We start from the raw sequence: 19,352 nt of genomic DNA on the forward strand, positions 1-19,352 counted from the left end.
AGTGATGGATTCAAAATCCTGTGCAGGCTATTTAATTTTATTAATGAAAACCAGAAGTATCCCACAAGGGGATACTATGCTTTTAGAACCTTCATATCCTTGCCCAAAGCTGAAGTCATAAACTGCACAAAATGCATTGTACAGACTTTGAAGGGGAGCTACTCTAATATAAATAGCATATATATATGCCACTGCCAGACAGCAGGTAATATGTTTTCATAGGCTTGTCACGAATAGCAAACAAAAAAATAGACATTAGTTTTCACAACGAACCGAGGGCTTTTCCCATTAAATTCTATGTCAAAACTGATATTAACTTCAGTTCTGTCAGAGCAGAGCACTGACACCTTGCAATGCCAACACTCGTTTCAACATTTTCTTGTTGCTGTTGCATTTTCCTCCTAATGTTTCTGCACCTTTCATTATAAAGTTCCACTGATTTTCTCTCAGTTGGCTCAGAAAAAGCATCCTGTTAATGAGAACAGTAGTTTTGAGCCATTCAAGCATAGTTTTCAGCAATACTGTTCTGAACGCTCTTTTAAATGATACTATTAGAGTTTGTTCTCTGACTGTGCTATGCCACAGAGAACTCAATTTCTTTTACATGCAGGGTAATGAGGGAACATTAAGAAGCAGATATGGAAGCTTGCGAGTGTCATGACCAAAAAAAGGGAGAGAAAAGTGACACTGAGCAGTCTAATGGAGGACGGGTTGAAGTAGTGAAGGGCAAAGCATAGACTTAACAAAATGGAAAGAACAAGAAAAGATCGTAGAGGATACGGAAGTCTGAGAGGCTACCTTTAATCCCAGGACACCAGCTGACACCTTAGGTTTCAACATACGGCCACACTGCACGTAAAAACATTTACGTGTAAATATTTTAATACATGTAAATACATGTATTAAATCAGTAATAATTAAATAAAAATGTAGATACATGCAAATTTCAGTAAAAATATTGACATGTAAAGTATTTACTTTGACTCAACTTTTTGCGAGAAAATGGGAAAGAGAGAGGGTGAGCGAGACATAGTATACTTCACATTTGCCATAATGAAGATGAAGCACATTTTCAGGTTGTCTATTGACTTAGCCACGTTTCAATATAAAATTTAAGAACAAGGTAAATATGACTGCTCTGTTATTTCAAGGCAAAAAATAGATTTCATTACATGAAAAGAAAATAATGCCAAGGTAGTTGTGCTAGTGAACTGAACACTTTCTGGAGTATCTGCTGCTACTCTGACAGAACAATATGAAATTACCTGTAGATTAAAATGTAAATTTTATTGAGCAAAACCAGCAATACACAAAAAGGCATAGAGTCTTTCTGCTTTCTGATAACAGCTTGCAGAAACACTGCAATGAATCGCACAATACCTTCAAGTATCAACCCTATTCTCACCTTCCCATAAACATCTGCTTGTAGTCAGCCCTTTCCAATTTGAGTTTTGAGAGTGGAGAGGAGATGCCTTCACAGCATCAGTTGTTGCTCTAAGTGATTTTGGTAAATTTAATCTGAGCCGATCGTTCTAAAACATCCTGGGCTCAGCAAGACCTACTCACTAGGTACTAACAATGAAACAAATCTGGTTTGTGGTATTTTAAATATATGCAGGCAGAGGAAAAACCTTGTGCAATGACAGTGGTAGTTTAAGGGTTGTGAAGAAAAATAAGATATGTACATTGACAGCTTTCTTACTACTCTTAGGTATGTTTAGAATCAGAAAGAGATAAATGTGCTACTTTAAATAACCAGTACAGTACCACATACCACAAAGTATATTTATGAATAGTCTATGAAAGTATATTTATTGCATTTGCAACTGAGAGCCCTCCTGTTGTTTCTGATGGAGTCTGTTCTTGGGGCTTTAAATAGGTTATGAATGTAAGCATGAAATATAGATCTTTTGAATTAACACAGATTGTCACATTCCACTATATATTATGAAAGTTGTATTTTTTTCTGTTTTATTCATGTTATGCCAGACACTGGAGACCATGTTAATTCAGAATACTGACAACTAGCAGAACAGAGGTGAATGAAGTGGTGTTTCTTAGCTAATCTGAGTGAGGAGCTGCAGAGACAATCCACAGCATTTTGTTTTCCTGCATTGTATCTCTGGGCTAGACTGGGAGAAGTCATAACTACCAGGCTACAGTAGGTGGCTATTCTCCCTAGGCTCCCTCTGCAGGCAAACTAGAGAGAGTGGGATCCTGTAGATGATAATCCAAGGAAGACATCATGTAGGTTTCTTCATAGTACTTAGTAAATATCTGAAACGACTAGAAAACACTAGGAAGGATATTTGACTCACTTAACTTTTTAATTTGGGTGCCCAAAGTCAGGTGGTATGAAAGCCCTTGTATTATGCCATCTTTAAAACACTGTCACTGCTTCGCAGCGGACTTTTAAGCCATAGACAACAAAAGCATAGCTACAAAGGCAATTTAGTATCACCACACTTAAGTGTGATCCTAATAACAGTATCTCTATGCTCCAATTCCAACTGTGTCCCCACAATTTTACTAGGAAGAACTACAAATATTGAACCGCATTTCCTTGGAGACATTCAAAGGCCATCTGGAACGTGGTCTTCTCTAGGGCTACTACCTCTGTGTGAGTGGGAGAGGTTGGGGTTGGATAAGATGACCTCCAGAGGTCCTTTCCACCTCAATCTTTCTGTGATTCTGTGATTCTTAATTGCGTGAAAATGGTTGTAGTGCACATTTAGTTGCTATGAAATAATAGTTATTTTGATTAAGTATTAGAACATGTCACCTGAAGACTCATGAAGAGCTCTGATCTGAGCTCTAAAAGGCTGCAAAAAGGTCCTAGAGCATTGTTTGCACGTAGGTTCTGCTGCTGACTTCAGGTCATTAAGGATAGATAATGTCCCAGTCTACTCAAGGGCAATTGAGAAACATTGCATGCACATCTTGATTGCTTCTGCCAATGTAAGCATTACATTATATGTCAACATCAACCTTTAAATAGTTTGAGGATTATGAAGTTCACTGTATACCCCGGAGACTAAAACCTACAAATTAAAAATAAAGAAAATATTTTGCAGGCAGTGTCATGAATTATATTTATTAAATGCTTGGTAATGGTTAATGATAACATCCAATCATGAGCAACTGAGGGAAAATAGAGATTACACAGAACATATGTAGCTACTAACATCATAATATGTCTATTTATTTCCAGGCATACTTTTAATATTTGTCAATATTAAAACTACTCAATTTGAACCAGTTTTGCTTGTGAATTTCCAGAAATTGGGTATCCATGTTCTGTGTTCCTGAACAGCAAAGAATGAATTCATAGTAAAGCAGGAAAATATTATCTTTCTTTTTTAATTCATGGATAAATTGATGTGGTTTATGGCACTGTAGCTTAATGACAAAAAATGTGTGGCTAATCAAGTATGTGTTGTTGAAAAGCAGACAAAAATACTGGTTTTTTTTTCTTTCTCTTTGCCAAGGAGGATACAGTGTATTCTCACTTCATAGAATAACTAAAACAAATTTTGAATGATTCATGAAATAAAAAAAAATCTGTATCTACTGCTCAGAGAAAATGCAGACAGTGCTGTGCTTTCATATGTATCTGCTAGTTGTTGTGAAAAATACACTCTGACAGTGTAAATAAAGTCCAAGAAATCTCAAACATCTTCACATTAAAACCAAAATTAAAACTACCCACATCACAATATTTTCTGGTTTCTTTGCTTTCCTTAGGAAGTCAATTACCTGGAATCACTGAAAAAAAGAAAACCTTCCTTCTCATGAAGACTCCAGCTGCCTCCTTTAACCTTTAAAATAAAAGGTGAAATCTAGAAAGCATATATTTCAGTTGAGCCTTAGAAAGAACTTAACACCTTCTAAGTAATTTTTTCATTTATGTCCTTTTCATTTGACTGTTTTCTTTTTTAATTTTTTCTTCTCATTTAGTCCATAAACTGGTTTGTGTAAAGAAAAATGAACTGGAGTTGGAAAAGTTAGAAAGATCAGAAGATGAAGAAAGCAGCTTCTCAGGGAAACAGAAAGATGTTATTTATCCTGTTGTGCAGCACAGCTGGAGTGCTCTCAGGAGTAGAGAATGCTCATGCTGAAAACTCAGTGGAAAAATCAATAGCAGCGGGAAGATCACACTTTTATCATTTTAATGATCATACACTCAGCAAAAAGTTTAGAATTCTGACTAACAGCATGATCTTAAGTGAGAATGGCAGATACCACTGGAAAGAACAGCATAATGTCTATTGAAAGCTTTGGCTTTTATTTTCTGCACCCTTATATGCAGAAAGTCTGCTTATACATCTCTCAGGAAAAAATTATTCATGACTAGAGACCATGTGGTGCAAAAGAAACATGCTTGTGATGAATTAGATTCAGACTTCTAGCTGGGAGTAAAAAGTGCATGGGGCAAGTCCTCTTCTAATTGGGATGTGAGAGTTTTGCCAGCGATCAGATTGCAAGTTTTCTGTGGCTTTAGTGTATTGTACAAAGATAGTGAATCATACAAAAGAAAGAAGGATCCTTCAGGAGACCAGACCTTGCATCTCCGTTTAGCTTTGAATCAACGAGAAAATCTTCTCTGACAAGTCGAACTCCTTCCCTCCATGCAAGCCAAGTAACACACCAGATGATACTCCATGTATTGCCTTACTCTTGCTTGTTTTTTCCTGTTTTAAAAGGATGTACGTATTTTTCAGCATACCTAGAGGAAACAAAATAATTCGAAAAGAACTCTTAGTTTATGAAAAAAATGATGCCTATTATAGTTACTCTGCAGAAAAATATGCAAATCCCTTAATGTGAAGAAATTATTATGTTTGATCTACTATTATTTACTGAAGAGATTTACTAGAAAAGAACATTGCTAGAATTTCTGACATCTCTGATTTATGAAGCAGTCTTTGATACTTCCAGGCATTAATTACATTTAACTGGGAAACTTGTAAAATAATGATTTCTTCTGAATTATTTAGGAAATTCATATTTTAGTTTTATGAATAGGCAGTTTTATTTTAAGATGTACCTTATAATCTGTTTTGGTAATAAGTGAAATTCCACTCAAAAATATGTATCAAAGTTAGGATAAATAAGGACATTTTTTAACTCTTATTATCCCTCTTTTGGCTACTATTGTGTGTTTGCTTGGGTCTTCTCATTTAGGGCCACAGTTTGACTAAATGTCAAGCAGATAGGTAATGAGACAGTCCTGAGTGAGGTATTTTGAGAGAGAATTTGGGAAAGAAAAACCTAGCTTTTGAAAGATCGACCATAACCTTGAAAGATTGCTCACTCCTTTCCTAAACTCTAGGAGACTGAGACAGACAAAAAAAAAAAAAAAAAAAAAAAAGAGGGTCAGAAGGGTAGAGACATACAAAGAGCCTTTCCTCCACTTGCAGAAGGATGGATCAGCTTGGCTCTTCACAGCCCTCATTCAAGGACAACATGAGTGTCATGTTGATGCAGAAGCTGGACCCATCATCATAATAATATTGCCTCTGAATGAATGGAACCAAAGTTACTCCAGTGGCTGTAAGAAAACTAGCTGAATCAACTTCAGAAGTTTCTTGTGCTGTGTTATTCCTCCACACTGAGGAGATTCCAAATCCCTGCTTTGGTCTTTCCCATTTTTCCAAGCTGAACGTCTGATGCCTTAGTTATAATAAACACAATATAGGTACTACAGGACACATCAAGTCAAGTACAGAGACACTGACAAGACAGTCAGCATGGTTCGATAACGATTAGCTCTGGCTTAGCGCAAGATATGTAAGGCAAAACTGGCACCTGCAAAGCCACTTAGGTATTTGTGCACTGTGTTTCCTATAGTCTCAGTCCTGGGCAGATTGACCTGGCTGGAATCAGTCCTTTCCACAGCAAGTCTGTCCTTCTGCTGTAGCTAACATGAAAAAAGCTTGACAGATTTTTTTTTCAGAGCCATCTAGGGTTCACCTGGGCTTATTAGAGGGCAACTGATGTGCTGGCATAATTTATATTGACATCTTTGTAAATATTTTGTGTCTATCCAAGAGTATAACTCAATATTTGGTATAAAATGAACAGCAACGCAAAGCTACTGTTAGGGATATATCATTGTGATGAGAAATACCGGAAGAGAAGATAATGTGAAACATTGTGGAATTTTTTGTTGGCCTTTTGAATCCTAGCTGAAAACCAAACCAAACCAAAACCCCAAACCGAACACCCTCCCCCAAAACCCACAAAACTTTTTCCTAGAATAAGGTTTTGTTATAGCATTCTCCAGACTTTTCACAGAGGTTGATATTCCTTTCAACTTCAGTGTAAACTCTAACTCTATCATATTAGTTTCTAATATCTCTCAGAAAGAAGTCTTCATGAGCGAATGAAAACAGACTCAATACCTGTTTGAAGGGAAATTATGTTGCATGTGATTTTGGAAGTAAGGATAACTACTTAATAGCAGCAATAAATACTTCAAGACAGCCCATCATGCAGTTCAAGTTCTTGGTTTCCCAAGCTGACATGATATGTGCCCTATTTGAATTAATGCCTTATACCAGGCATAGACAAGGTTCTCAGACAACGTAATCAGCATAGATCCAATGAAGTCAATTGACTAAAGCTAGATGAGAATAGAAGTTATTTGAGGTAATCTTAATTCTGATTTACTTTTTAATTAGTTAATTTACAACTTTTTTCATCCATTTTCCTTGTTTTAATGAGTACAAGTTAATGAATGGTGTCATACTCTATCTTATTCATAACCAAAACAGGAAACTGTGAATGAATCATACAAAACTCCATCAGATAATCTCCTATTTCTGTTGGTCCATATTGATTCAAGTGCTGTGGCAGAAACAGGTTCTGCTTGTCTTCTTTTTGTCCCCTCTTTGTGTCAGCATTTGTCTTTTTCCTGCCATATCTCTTCTCATATCTTACTTATATCCTATATCCTGTGGTATCTGAGAGAAAGAACTAGACTTTTTTTATTTTTTCTTCAGAGTTGGAACTAAGGAAAATAAGGCGATAGTGATGCAGAGCCACAGAGGACCTGAAGAATGGAGGTCTTCAACAATGATGACAAAATAAGAGTCCACCTTTTCTTCCTTAATCTTGAATGGTGCCCCAATGAAAGATTGTAGGGTCACTTGATCAAGACCTGGTGGCTACTGAGCTGCTGTGAAAATGGAAGGAGATTTTATTTCAGAAGCTTATGGAAAAGAGTCTCCAAGAACATAGAAAATGAAGGAGAAGACTGCTCAGAAAAAGATGTGCTGCTGGAGAAAAAAAATCAGATAGTATAAGAAGAAGAAGAAAATAACAGCTAGTATCACAAGAGCATAGAAAAGAATGATGGCAGACAGCTACAGCCTGGAGATACAGGAGAAATGAGACCAAGTCATATGAAAGAATAAATGGCAACAGATGTTTATCTGAGGCTGAATAAAGTCCAAAGGTGAACACAGTAGCATCTGCTATTCATCCATCATGATAGATTTGACAGATTCCTCCTAAAGTATCAAGAATTACTTTGCCAACCTATGAGGCAGTCAGAGAATTAGAATCTTAAAGGATTTCAAGTGTTATTTTTCTCATCTTTAAAAAAGTAGGTGGAAGGATTGAATAAACTGTAAAAACAGACAAATAACTATGGAGGTAAAATAACATTTACTGGGTTTTTGAGACCTTCAGCCATAGGTAGTTGTTCAGAAACACAAGCTCCTGTAATCGGACAATGTCCATTTTGGAGAGAACCGGCCTTCAGGCAGTCATGATTGTAAAGATCCTGAAATTCAAGGAGACAAATCTTGAGACACTATGCAATTCCCATGCCTACTTTACAATGCAAAAAAAAAAAAAAGAAAAAAAGGAGTCACGTGGGACATTACAATAGATAAGATTTATCATGAGCAAGGAAGTCATAATAATAACACAATAGCAAAGTAGGCGATAACTGTTCATGAAAAAGTTGCACACAGAAGGTTGGTTATAGTCAGCAAGAAATAACTGCAAAGTTTACAAACAAGTCCAAAGACAAACCCAGGTGGGTCAAAAAACAGAAGAACCAGAACTACAGGAGTGAAGTAGGTGCTCTGAGGATATCAGAAAGATAGTGGGTTAGTAGAACTCAATTACTAAAATTTAAAAAAAGCAGAAGCAGTATAAAAGGTGTTCAAGGAGGAATGAGCATTGAAGAGCTGAAAAAACACAGGCAGAATGGGAAGACAGCATACTAATAACAACAGAAATAGCTTGTGTCGAAATAACCTTAAAAAAGGTAAACAAATTATAATAGTCATGGTAGGACTTAGAACTTATTCTTCTTGGGTTTTTTGGTTTGGTTTCTTTTTTTTTTTTAACCTTTTATTACCTACCAATTTTATTCACCAAGTAATCACTGAACAAATAAAAGATGAATCTGTATTAGACCCAGTTTTGGTAAGAAGTAGTCAAGACTTACTGGTTGAAGATAATGTGGGTTTAGGTGACAGTAAGTTTATTAATTTTAATTCAAAGGGGGAAAAAAAGATGTGTAGTTAAGGCCTTCAAATTCAAAAGATGATATGAGTGTTCAAGAAACTGGAATTTTCTTCACATTACAGAGACTGTGTATAAATATGAAAATGTGATATGCCTGGCAATCTTAATAAAGGTGCACTGTACTGCCTGTAGTAAGTAATAATTTTAAAGTTACGGTTTATTCAACTATTATTGTCTTTACTTTTAACCTGGAAATAAGCATTTCAGGTTATCTGATTCTGAAAACTCATCAGGTGAACCTCAGCACTTTCTTTACTTTCTCTAGTGCACTCATGGTGGTTAGCTAGAGTCAGTATAATTTCAGAGTTCTTCCAATTATTATAGAAAAATGTGCTGCTGTTATAATTGCTAACTATATAGCATTTCTCACCGTTCTTAAGTGGAACCGATTTTTATGGCTGTTCGGGATAATCACGTCTTAAACCTTCCTGAAGTAAACTCGAATTTTAATAAAGAATTTCTACCTTCAAACACATGAACCCTTCCAATACTCAGATTGAGAGCATTAGATTTAATACACTTATTTGTTGCTGAAAGGTGTGAAAGGGTCAGTAATGAAAATACAGCTATTGTGTTAATGCTGGCAGTTTCAATTCTGCATCTGTTGGCTTCTCCATATTGTGGATGAACTCTGATAAATTATACCAATTTATAATTCTAAAGTGGTCCCATGTGTATATTTTTCTTTTGCATTTTGGTATGTATCTGCAATGATACAGTTTTCCAGTTCCTTTTACACAGCCAATCTAGCAGACTCTTTTTCACTGTAATTGTCATGCTGTGCATGAGGACTGCATTAGGATTTGGGAAAAGGCCATTGTGTGTATCCTTTATGACAACTCTCACGTCAGCTAATGTATATTTTCATCCTGCAAGTCCGGGCATGATGTGAAACAAGGCATGGAGAGTTATTTTTTTGTATAACATAAAGTCATAAGAAAAAGCCTGGCAAGTGTCTCAGGAGGTCAGTTCATCTGGTCATCCTGAAGACTACAAATATATGGAGAGGACTCCATGCAGAGAAATATAAGATTAAAATTCTACATGCCACACTCTTAATATACATTTATGATAGACTCTCTAGTGCATGATTATACTTTTTAGTTGTGCTTATTCTGTTTTATCAAAATGCATGAGATAAAACCTTTAGGAGGAAAGATTAGTGTGTTAAGCGAAACGTAACTCACCATTGCCGAATTGGTATCTTTTTCTTGTTATTATTTATTTTTCAAGGTGTTTTTCCAGCATAGCTTTTTGTGTAATTTTAATAACAATTTGTTTCTCTGGTCTACAGGGCTTTTTTTTGCTAACTCTGATTACATTTTACAAGAAGGAATCATACTGTTTTAGCAATCTTACATCATTCAGTATTTTCAATGTAAAGACAAATATTTCAAGTATGGGGAGGATTTTAAGGTTTTGTTTCATTTTTATTTGTACGGTGTTTGTTGATTAAGAACACAAGTTAAAAAGAAATACTGGAAGTTTTATTCTGATGTTTGTACCCATTTATCAATATTGTCTTTAAGCTTACACTACAGTAAAATATTGAGGATTTATTTTAGGATGATTAAGTATCAGTGAATCTTTCCAATTTTAATTGTTGATGAGTATGAACCCATATACATTTCTTAAAGAAATATTCACCTTAAATACCATAAACTTGACCTTGCTAATAAAAATGGTTGATTGCCAAGAACAAGTTTCATCCTACATTACTATTCATCATTACTTCTGTCACATCAGAGTTTATAATGGAATTAAGTGATGCTTACATATTTATTGCTGTGTAATTTCATTATACATCACTGAGTTTTATGACATTTCTAAGTAAATTAATTACACCTATCTCCCTGCTCCCCACTCTGTGCACTTAGGGACCATTTGAATTAATATCTGTATGTATCCTGAACAGGAGAGGACTTGAGATACTTCTGCATACATTTGTAGTATGTAAATTCCATTAAAATGTTAACAAGAACACCTGAAGTAAAAGTAAGTGGAAACAGATTTTATCAGTCTATACTGTGTATAATCTAATAGCCTGCACCTATGTTCTGTATGATAAAGGCAGTGAGAACATATTTAAATAATAATCATTCTGGTCAGTGTTAAACAGAATTATGAAATATTGACTTAAAATGCCATTTTTTGTGGCACTAAAATATGATACATCTGTAACATGTTAGTTACTATCATGTGGTAGTTCTAAATAATACTCAGGATTAATTTATTCTTCCAATAATAAAAGCATAGGTTAAATTTGTTTTGCAGTAAGTGACATTATATGTTAAAAATTATATTAGGCATGATTAGATGGGTGTTTCAATATAAAATGCATGTTATTTTAAAATTCTTCCCTATGTTTAACTAACTTATAAATGTAAATGTTTCAGTAGTAATGACATTATTGCAGTTACCAGTAATAAGGAAAAAAATAGTTGGAACAAGTAATAACCCTAAAGGAATGTAATGGCAAACAACCATATGAGCATTCAACAAAACATATGAGCATTTAGGATAACATTCTACATTACTTGTTTTCCTAAAACTTTTGGTTTTAATAGGTTTAAATGGAACAGAACATTAACAATGGTCACATTAGAGACTACCTGATAGCTTGTTACACACTTGTATAGTTTGGAAAAATGAAATACAGATTCCTAAGAAAAAAATCTTTTGTATCATATTTGCTGAACATGATATAACTCAATATTATATAATGCCTTCTGCTCAGCCACTTTCAAGCTTCTAGAACAGTCTTTCCATGAAATTATGCCAAAAAACCTGGATCCAAATTTCAACAAGGAGTTGACCTTCCACAGCTGCTAGCAGTTTTGCGTGAAACCTTGGCAAATAGAGTGGGTTGGTACAGTCTGAACAAGTAAGTATCAGACCTTCTTTCCACTGTACCCTTTGGTGCGGAAAATTACAGCCATCTTCAATTTTAAAAATGACCATCTTGCTTTCCTACTTTTTCTTGTTGTTAGCTTTGTGCTCCTTTCAGAACAGGTGTAAGAGAGAGAAAAAAATAAAGTGAGATTGTGGGAAAATAGGGATCTGTTTTATTTATCATAAAAATGTGCATATGTATACCTGTGTGTACTGACATACTGCTTTTATCCCTGGTATTTATACCAGTGGAGATTGGAAGGTATAAGTTTTTAAATAAGCAGAATTTCCAGAAATGGTTAATAAGTTTTCCTTGGTACTAAAGCACATTAAGGCAGGTTCATAATTGCAACAGTTTTTATTTAAAAACAAAAATGGAAAAGTGGTATACTGTCAATAACATTTCTCTGTGTTTTGAATGCTGTTGAGATTGCTACATACTCAGATGCTAAAAGTAGAATAAATATGAGAGATGCTCTCTTCTGGACTGTATAACATGTTTAAATATATTACATTAAAACAAAATTGATTCCAATCTTCACTATCAGCCACTAATAGTTGCATGAGCACAGCCACAGTCCTGGCTGTGAAGTTCTACGTCTAGCAGATGGCATAGATCGTTTTCCAAAATGAGAGATTAGACTAAATGCTGGGTTTCATGCCCTAATTGTATCCATATGTGGTTTATCACTGAAATCTGACATAGGAAATTTAAGTACTGAAGGTTAGGTTTGAAAGGTAATGTTATTATTCGCAATGCTGAAAATGAATGCTGTTCACAATGACTCGGTATCCATGGATACAAATAACTCATCTGAAAGTGATCTGGAAGATGGAAGATTCCATCTAGGAATTCTTTTCTATGTGTTATTTGTTCAATGGGAGCTAAAGATATATTTCCTAAAAATTCAGGTTTGATATACAGAGGACTGTGAATGGGTCACATGCATAACTAACTGATTTAATATCTTCATTGAGGTACAAGGGTACTTAAGTAATTTTGCAATACTAAGGAATATTAATTGGTCAGCCTCAAGGTAATATCTTTTGTAAAATGATAATGCAATTTGATGGTTTTTAAAAGTTAACGTTTTGAGATGAAGAGTAAAGAAATATCAGTATTGATTATGAAAAGTTATAGCTATGCAAAACTGTTACTTTGGAAGATGTGAGCTGATTATTAAATTGATGGCTATTTTATATGCTGATAAGAATTTGACAAATTATTAGGATGATGTTTTTAGGTGTGATTTATTCCCATGATCAGTGTTCAAGATATGCAAATGGAGCTCAATTCAAATGTAACCTCCAGATTCCTGTACTGGAATTTGACCTAAAGTGTCTATTTGTTCATATATGTCCTGAAGGAATTAAAAAGAAAAAAACATCTCTTGAACTGTGGCTGAATCTATATCCAAATTGCATCAGTCAAGGCACCTCTTAAATTTTAAAAGGACAGTTTTTGAAACTCACGCTTATTATGACAGTGATTGGATAAAAATCCCCAGAATAGGCAGATGGGTGAAGAGTGGCAATAGTTAGCGCTTTCAAAAATTTTTTATTGCCTGAGGTTATTTAAAAACTCTGTACTGCGGGGGTTAAAGCTCATGAATGACTGTTTGGGAATAAATGCATACTAGAGGAATGCTTTCAACTTGAATTTTAAGGAAATAACGTTGAAGTTTATTATAAGATATAGGCAGCGTTTTCCCACTCTCCATGACTCCTTCCTTGCGTAGATAAGGTAGCACAAGGATCATGCCAGCTTCTTAGGATGTTAAGAATATTTTGCAATATATATATATATTGCATAGTATGCAAGATAGTGGCCATTAACATTTTCAACACGATAGTCAAGGAACCTCAGCATCAAACACAGTAAAAATGTGAAAAGTTCAGTTGGGGTTTTTTTAGTCTTTTTTTTTTTTTTTATTTACATTGCAATTTAGTCTTTTTTTTTAGAGTCTTTGCACCTCTTGGTGCTGCAAGCTGGATTTTTATATCATCATCCCTACAAAGCACTTTACATAGAGTCAAACACAAGCTGCAGAGTACACTAAGTTTTTAAGATGAGAGTTAAATCAAGAAACTGGTTCAATGCATATGTTTTAAAATTAGAAAGAGAATTTCGTATTCACTGGCCATCACTTGTATATAGAACCTTGTGCTTAAAAATAATTCATTGCTTGGCAATGACTGGGAGCTGAGTTTAGATGGAATAGAAATGATTTTTTAGGGACCTAAAGGAAAAAGAAATGAGATTTAGGGGAGTGCAGAATAGGAAAAGATGTGCTCTTACATAAGTGCATAGGTTTGCAACATATCATTAGCAAATGTGCTTTTTCAACTGGGACTCATTTTTGTATGAAAATAAACCAGCCTAAAATAATAATGAATTCAACAAGTAATGACCAAGTCTTTGCAGATGACTAGACCTATTGCTTCAGGCACAAGCTTGCGCTCTTAGAGGAAAAGCTATTAGTCTGTTAGTTTTTTCCATTGTTGAATTTTTCCTGCAATGCATGAGAACAACAGAAAACTAAGGAAGCAGGACTGTGCCCTTGTAGGAGAAACTCCAGTATACTTGCTTAATGGAGCACGAGGAATGACATCTTCATGGGAAAAAAAAACCCACAAAAAAATGGAAAAATAACTGGAAATAACTATGCGGGAATCTGAGTAAACATGCTAAAGAACAAAGGAAAGCATACTTTCACCTATAAATTATGACAGCTTCATATTTGCCAAACAAGTAAATGTGTATATCATACTATTTAAAATATTTTTGTTCGCATAATTATACAAAGATTTTTAAGGGACTGGAGTGTATCTCATGCAAGGGGAGGCTGAGAGCTGGGACTGTTTAGCCTTGAGAAGTGAAGGTTCAGGGAGATCTTATCAATGTATGCAAATACCTAATGGGGGTGTACAGAAGACAGAGCCAGACCTTTCTCAACAATGCCCTCATGAAAGGAGGAGAGGCAGTGGGCACAAACTGGAATATAGGAAATCTCATTTAAACAAAAGAAAAAAACCCTTATTTTCTGTAAGTGTGACTGAACAGTGCAGCAGGTTGCCTAGGCTGGTTGTTGAGTCTCCATCCTTGGAGCCATTCAAAACCTGACCGGGCATGGGCCTGAGCAACCTGCCTTTGAGCATGCTGACCTTGCTCTGAGCATAGGGTTGGACGAGAAAATCTCCCTTCCAACCTCAGTGATTTTGTGACACATTTTATATTACTGTGGATAAATAAGCATTCTAAAGAAGAAATTGTTCTGGCAGAAAAATGTAGAATTGACTAGTCTCCATTTGTCATTCTTGCCAGTTAGATGAGTTGCTTGCATTCTTTATTTCTCTTGCTTGAAACTGGCCCTGCCCTGCCAGTGATTGCAATGACAATGAATTTGTCTGACATGTCTTTTGATTTACTCTGGCAATAAGCATTCGCAAAATATTGTTCTCTCCGCACAATAAACTATGTGTCTCAGGAGCTTTTGCATAGCTAAAACATTATGGGCTAGGTCAGCAAAGGCCCTCTGACTGTCAGAAAAAAAGTGCTGTGCTGGAGATCTTTTAAGTTTTCCGCTGGGCACAATCCTCCTATGAACAAGCTGTTCAACAAAACTATATCTTCATACCCAAATGAAAAAAAAAAAAAGGAGTGGTTGTCCTGACACAATCTGCTAAACTGTGATCAAAGCTAGGGATTAATTGACTAACAGGAACAGCAAGCAACAAACACTATATATAAACTATGATGTAAGAATGTTTTTAAAATACCTGAAGTTGACTTTGTTTTCAATGTTCATGCACTCAGTTTTTATCACTGCTCAGTCTTAATTCAAGAACACATTTGTATTCAGGAAAGCATTTATAAGCATCTGAATATATTTGGCCTTAACACATCAGAAATGTAAGTTATAAGATAGAAAGAGGGTAAACTTCTAGTCTAGAAGAGAAAAACATGATATTTGGATGAAAGAAAGGCTTCTGTTTGACACAGACTGAGAAAGAGTGAAAACAGAAGTTCTAGTCATCCTGGAGCCATAAACCTAATTTAGATGATCTAGCAGACACAGATTCTTGCATATATGTGTGAATGGTAGGAAAACCCATATTCTTTCACATAGCATTTTGCTTGGTATATCTCTTTTCCATCTTTTTGCAGGTCAGTGTGTGGCCTCAGTGTGCTTTACGTCACAAAAGAGTGCACATATCAATGATTTGGATGAGGGGATCAAGCGCACCCTCAGTAAATTTGCAGACAACACCAAGTTGGGCAGGAGTGTTGATCTGCTTGAGGAAGACCCTACAGAGGGATGTGGACAGGCTGGATCAATGGGCTGAGGCCAACAGTATGAAGTTCAGCAAGGCCAAGTGGTGAGTCCTGCTCTTGGGTTACAAAAACCCCATGCAGCGCTACAGCCTTGGGGAAGGGTATCTGGAAAACTGCCTGGTGGAGAAGGATCTTGGGGGTATTGGTCAACAGCAGGCTGAATATGAGATGCCAGGTGACCAAAAAGGCCAGTAGCGTCCTCACCTGTAGAAGGGACAGTGTGGCCAGCAGGACTAGGGAAGTGATTGTCCCCCTGTACTCAGCACTGGCAAGACCACACCTCAAATACTGTGTTCAGTTTTGGGCCCCTCACCACAAGAAAGACGCGGAGATGCTGGGGTGGGTCCAAAGAAGAGCAACAAAGCTGCTGAGTGGTCTAGAGAACAAGTGTTATGAATAGCATCTGAGGGAACTGGGGTTGTTTAGCCTGTAGAAAAGGAGGCTGAGGAGAGACCTTATTGCTCTCTACAACTACCTGAAAGGAAGTTGTAGCGAGGTGGGTGTTGGTGTCTTCTCTCAAGTAACAAGTGATAGGACAAGAGGCCTCAAGTAACTTCAAGGGGAGTTTTCGATTGGATATTAGGAAAAATTTCTCCACCAAAAGGGTTGTCAAGCATATGAATGGGCTGCCAGTGAAGCGGTTGAGTCACCATCCCTGGAGGGATTTAAAAGATGGGTAGATATGGCGCTTAAGGATGTGATTTAGTGGTGAACTTGGCAGTGCTAGGTTAACAGTTGGACTCGGTGATCTTAAAGGTATTTTCCAACCTAAACAATTCTGATTCTATGATTCCTTGTAAAGTACATGTTCAAAATTCTAGGTAATGTTTAGTTGAAAAGGCTATGTTACCCTAGTAAATGTAATAATTCCATGACGTGCACTCAGCATGTAAATGTTTATTCTGTTGTATTTTTAGAATGGTTGCTAGGACAGTTCAGCTAATACTACCACTAGCAAACAATTCCTGTTCCCTGGCACAGGAGATGGACTGGGGCAGAGAATGGTACCAGTGAGCAGTATGGCCAAAGCCATGTGATTTTGCTACACTGCCTTTCTTGACCATACACAGGTCTCAGTATAGGCTGCCCCACAGTGCACTGCTCCACAAATGCCTTCATCACTCTGCACACACGCTCTGGTGTCCTATCATGAAAAAAACCCACTCCTGAGAACTGTAGAACCTCAACCTCCTAATTTTAATCAGCTTGCTCTAGGGATCTGGTGCTAACAGCAAAGAGCATGACTAGAAGACTGAATTCCTGGCCTTTATTTGAAGGAAACTGTCTCAGGAGCATGTACAATTTGATCCAGCAGATCTCCTTCAGTGTTTACACCAAGATGGCCTAGCGCACAGCAATGGATACCTACAGTTCCACAGTTATATTCAAGTGGGTTAAAGTGGTCTGCTTGAAGGCCAGTCCCTGACAAGGCTGGTCCTGTGTAACTTGGAATAGTTGCTGTATGTGCTCCAAATTGCAAAAGAGGTCCAGCTGGAGGGCTAGAAGCCCCAGCTTGTTCATGATTTTGCAGTGGCTCCCGTTCTTGACGCTCCTCCTTGCTTGGATTAACATTGTCCTGAAGAAGCACCTCACCTCCAAAGGATGAAAGGGAGGGTGTTGGAAAACAGCCATCTTCTGCACTTGTGGCTACCATCACCCATACTGTTGAGCCTGGCAGCAGTATCAGCCTGCGAGCCCAGATCTGGTAAGAGAAAAAGTGCTTTTAGAGCACGCTCCTAGGGAAGTGATCTAAATCAAAAAGATGTGGGTACCTGCAAGGTCTCATCGCAAAATGGTTTTTAAAGACAAACTTAATTTTGATGCAGTTTAAATTATGGCGACGGAATTGTATTAGAGATAAGTTTTATTTATTATGGTTTAAATTCTGTCTGCCAGAGGCTTGAAAAGCTACTTTTCACTGAAAAAGCAAGAATTTGCTTTTATATTTTACCTGAATGATGTAATGAGACTGACTTAATAGCTACAGACTGAGAAAATTATCTATATTGGCTATGACCCAGGTAGGTTATTCTCTGTTAACTTAAAAAAAAAACATGTTAAAATAGATCCTTTTTCAGTTGGTTTTACATTATAGAAATGTACTGAGCATCCCATAAGTGCCCATTCATTACATTTACTGTCAATTCTTTCACCTGAATAATTTACAGCAAACGATCTCCAAAAAATCAATACGAGAGTTCTGAATTTGCAAAGCCTTTGGATATGTAGAAGTAAAGCTTTTATATTAATTAGAAGTAGATCTTACTTTCCCCTGCCATGTAGAAAAGAAACCAAGGCCACAAAACCTTTCAGAGTCTTAATAAATATTAGTAATTATTAGTTATTTACTAAAATATAGCGTGCTATCCGAACATTGCTGCTGGCAATGGTGTCATGAGGCTGGTGAGGTCTGGTGCATGGGAGTTCTGAGTCCTCTGTTCCCTTCTTACAACCTCTTCTACTGGGAACACAATCAGTCAACAGAGCGCGATAAAACAGAGAACTACAATGCTGCTCTTCTGTAACGATAGGTAGAATGCTGCTTTAGTTTGCAAATAAGCACTTACGGCCACGGCCTGGAATGCAGGAGAGCTACATCGTGCAACGGTATTGCTTATGGCAAGTCACGTAATAATGCTGTGCAGCGGTTTGTTATGTTTTAAAAAAAGCTGATTAGGTTGCTTCTTTTCTCAGTTTCATACGTTTAAATAATCTTTTGGAGTAAGTATTCTCTTTTTCTTCTCTGTACTTGAAGCATTCCTAGTACTATTTGTCCCAGCTATTGTTGGTGATATCTAAATAAGTCTGTGCACTAGACCTCTGATATCTGCACTGATCAGTTGTTACCGATTTGGTTCAACTAGCACTTCTCAGGCTTTGGGTTGAAGCCATAGAGGCCAAGGAAGCTCCACAGTAGACATCATGGACAAGATGATTGCACCAGGTTTGTCTCCTCTCTGTCAGACAGTGACTTCCAACACTAGCCGAGGAAGCATTGCCCTCTCCCTTCTCCCTAATTGCATGGCCTGTGGTGTGACACATCCACCAGTTTTGTGCTCCAAAACTTTTCAGAAACTGCCTGTACAGCCTTCGCATTATTTCTTATACCTTGAATTGAACATTCAGACACATACACACACATAGACATATAGAAAGTGTTTATCATGTCTTAGGAGTATTGCAGGAAATTAGGAGCTGAAATGCAGCCAGTCTCCACCATTTGTCCTCAGAGCCAGAGGCTCCCAGCTATGTGTGTGTGTGTGTGCTGACTTTTTTTCTTAACATAATTTATGTAGTCATTGGGGCCTTCAGGCACTTGTGTAAAAAATATTTTTTTTCTCCCTCATGCTTAAACTCTTGTATGAAAATATTGCGCTGAGGAAGATCTTTCCATTTAGAGAATGGTGCCCGGCCCACGCACAGGGTACAGCACTTACAAGTGAACCCGTCAACACTCACATGCCAAACAGCATCACACTGCTAAGCCCTGTTCATTAAGTTGACTGAAGGAGGCTGTGTCAGGGAGAACTTTGTGCACACTCAAATGCACACACACAGAGTATTGATGGAGGCCTCCTGT

General features: G+C 36.8%; 1 long non-coding RNA gene across 6 annotated transcripts in view; it reads left to right on the forward strand.

Annotated features, from left to right (window-relative positions):
• Window positions 1-10,108, forward strand: part of LOC134516393 (uncharacterized) — a 53,240-nt gene extending 43,132 nt beyond the window's left edge. For 4 of the 6 annotated variants that reach the window (XR_010071315.1, XR_010071310.1, XR_010071312.1 and 1 more), the window contains one exon: window positions 3,745-10,108. This is a non-coding gene — a long non-coding RNA (uncharacterized LOC134516393). The remainder of the gene's footprint in view (window positions 1-3,744) is intronic. The other 2 variants (XR_010071311.1, XR_010071313.1) reach the window with 2 other exon arrangements.
• The last annotated feature ends 9,244 nt before the right edge of the window (window positions 10,109-19,352 follow it).

This window comes from Chroicocephalus ridibundus, chromosome 5 (genome assembly GCF_963924245.1).
Source record: "Chroicocephalus ridibundus chromosome 5, bChrRid1.1, whole genome shotgun sequence".
Classification (NCBI taxonomy): domain Eukaryota; kingdom Metazoa; phylum Chordata; class Aves; order Charadriiformes; family Laridae; genus Chroicocephalus; species Chroicocephalus ridibundus.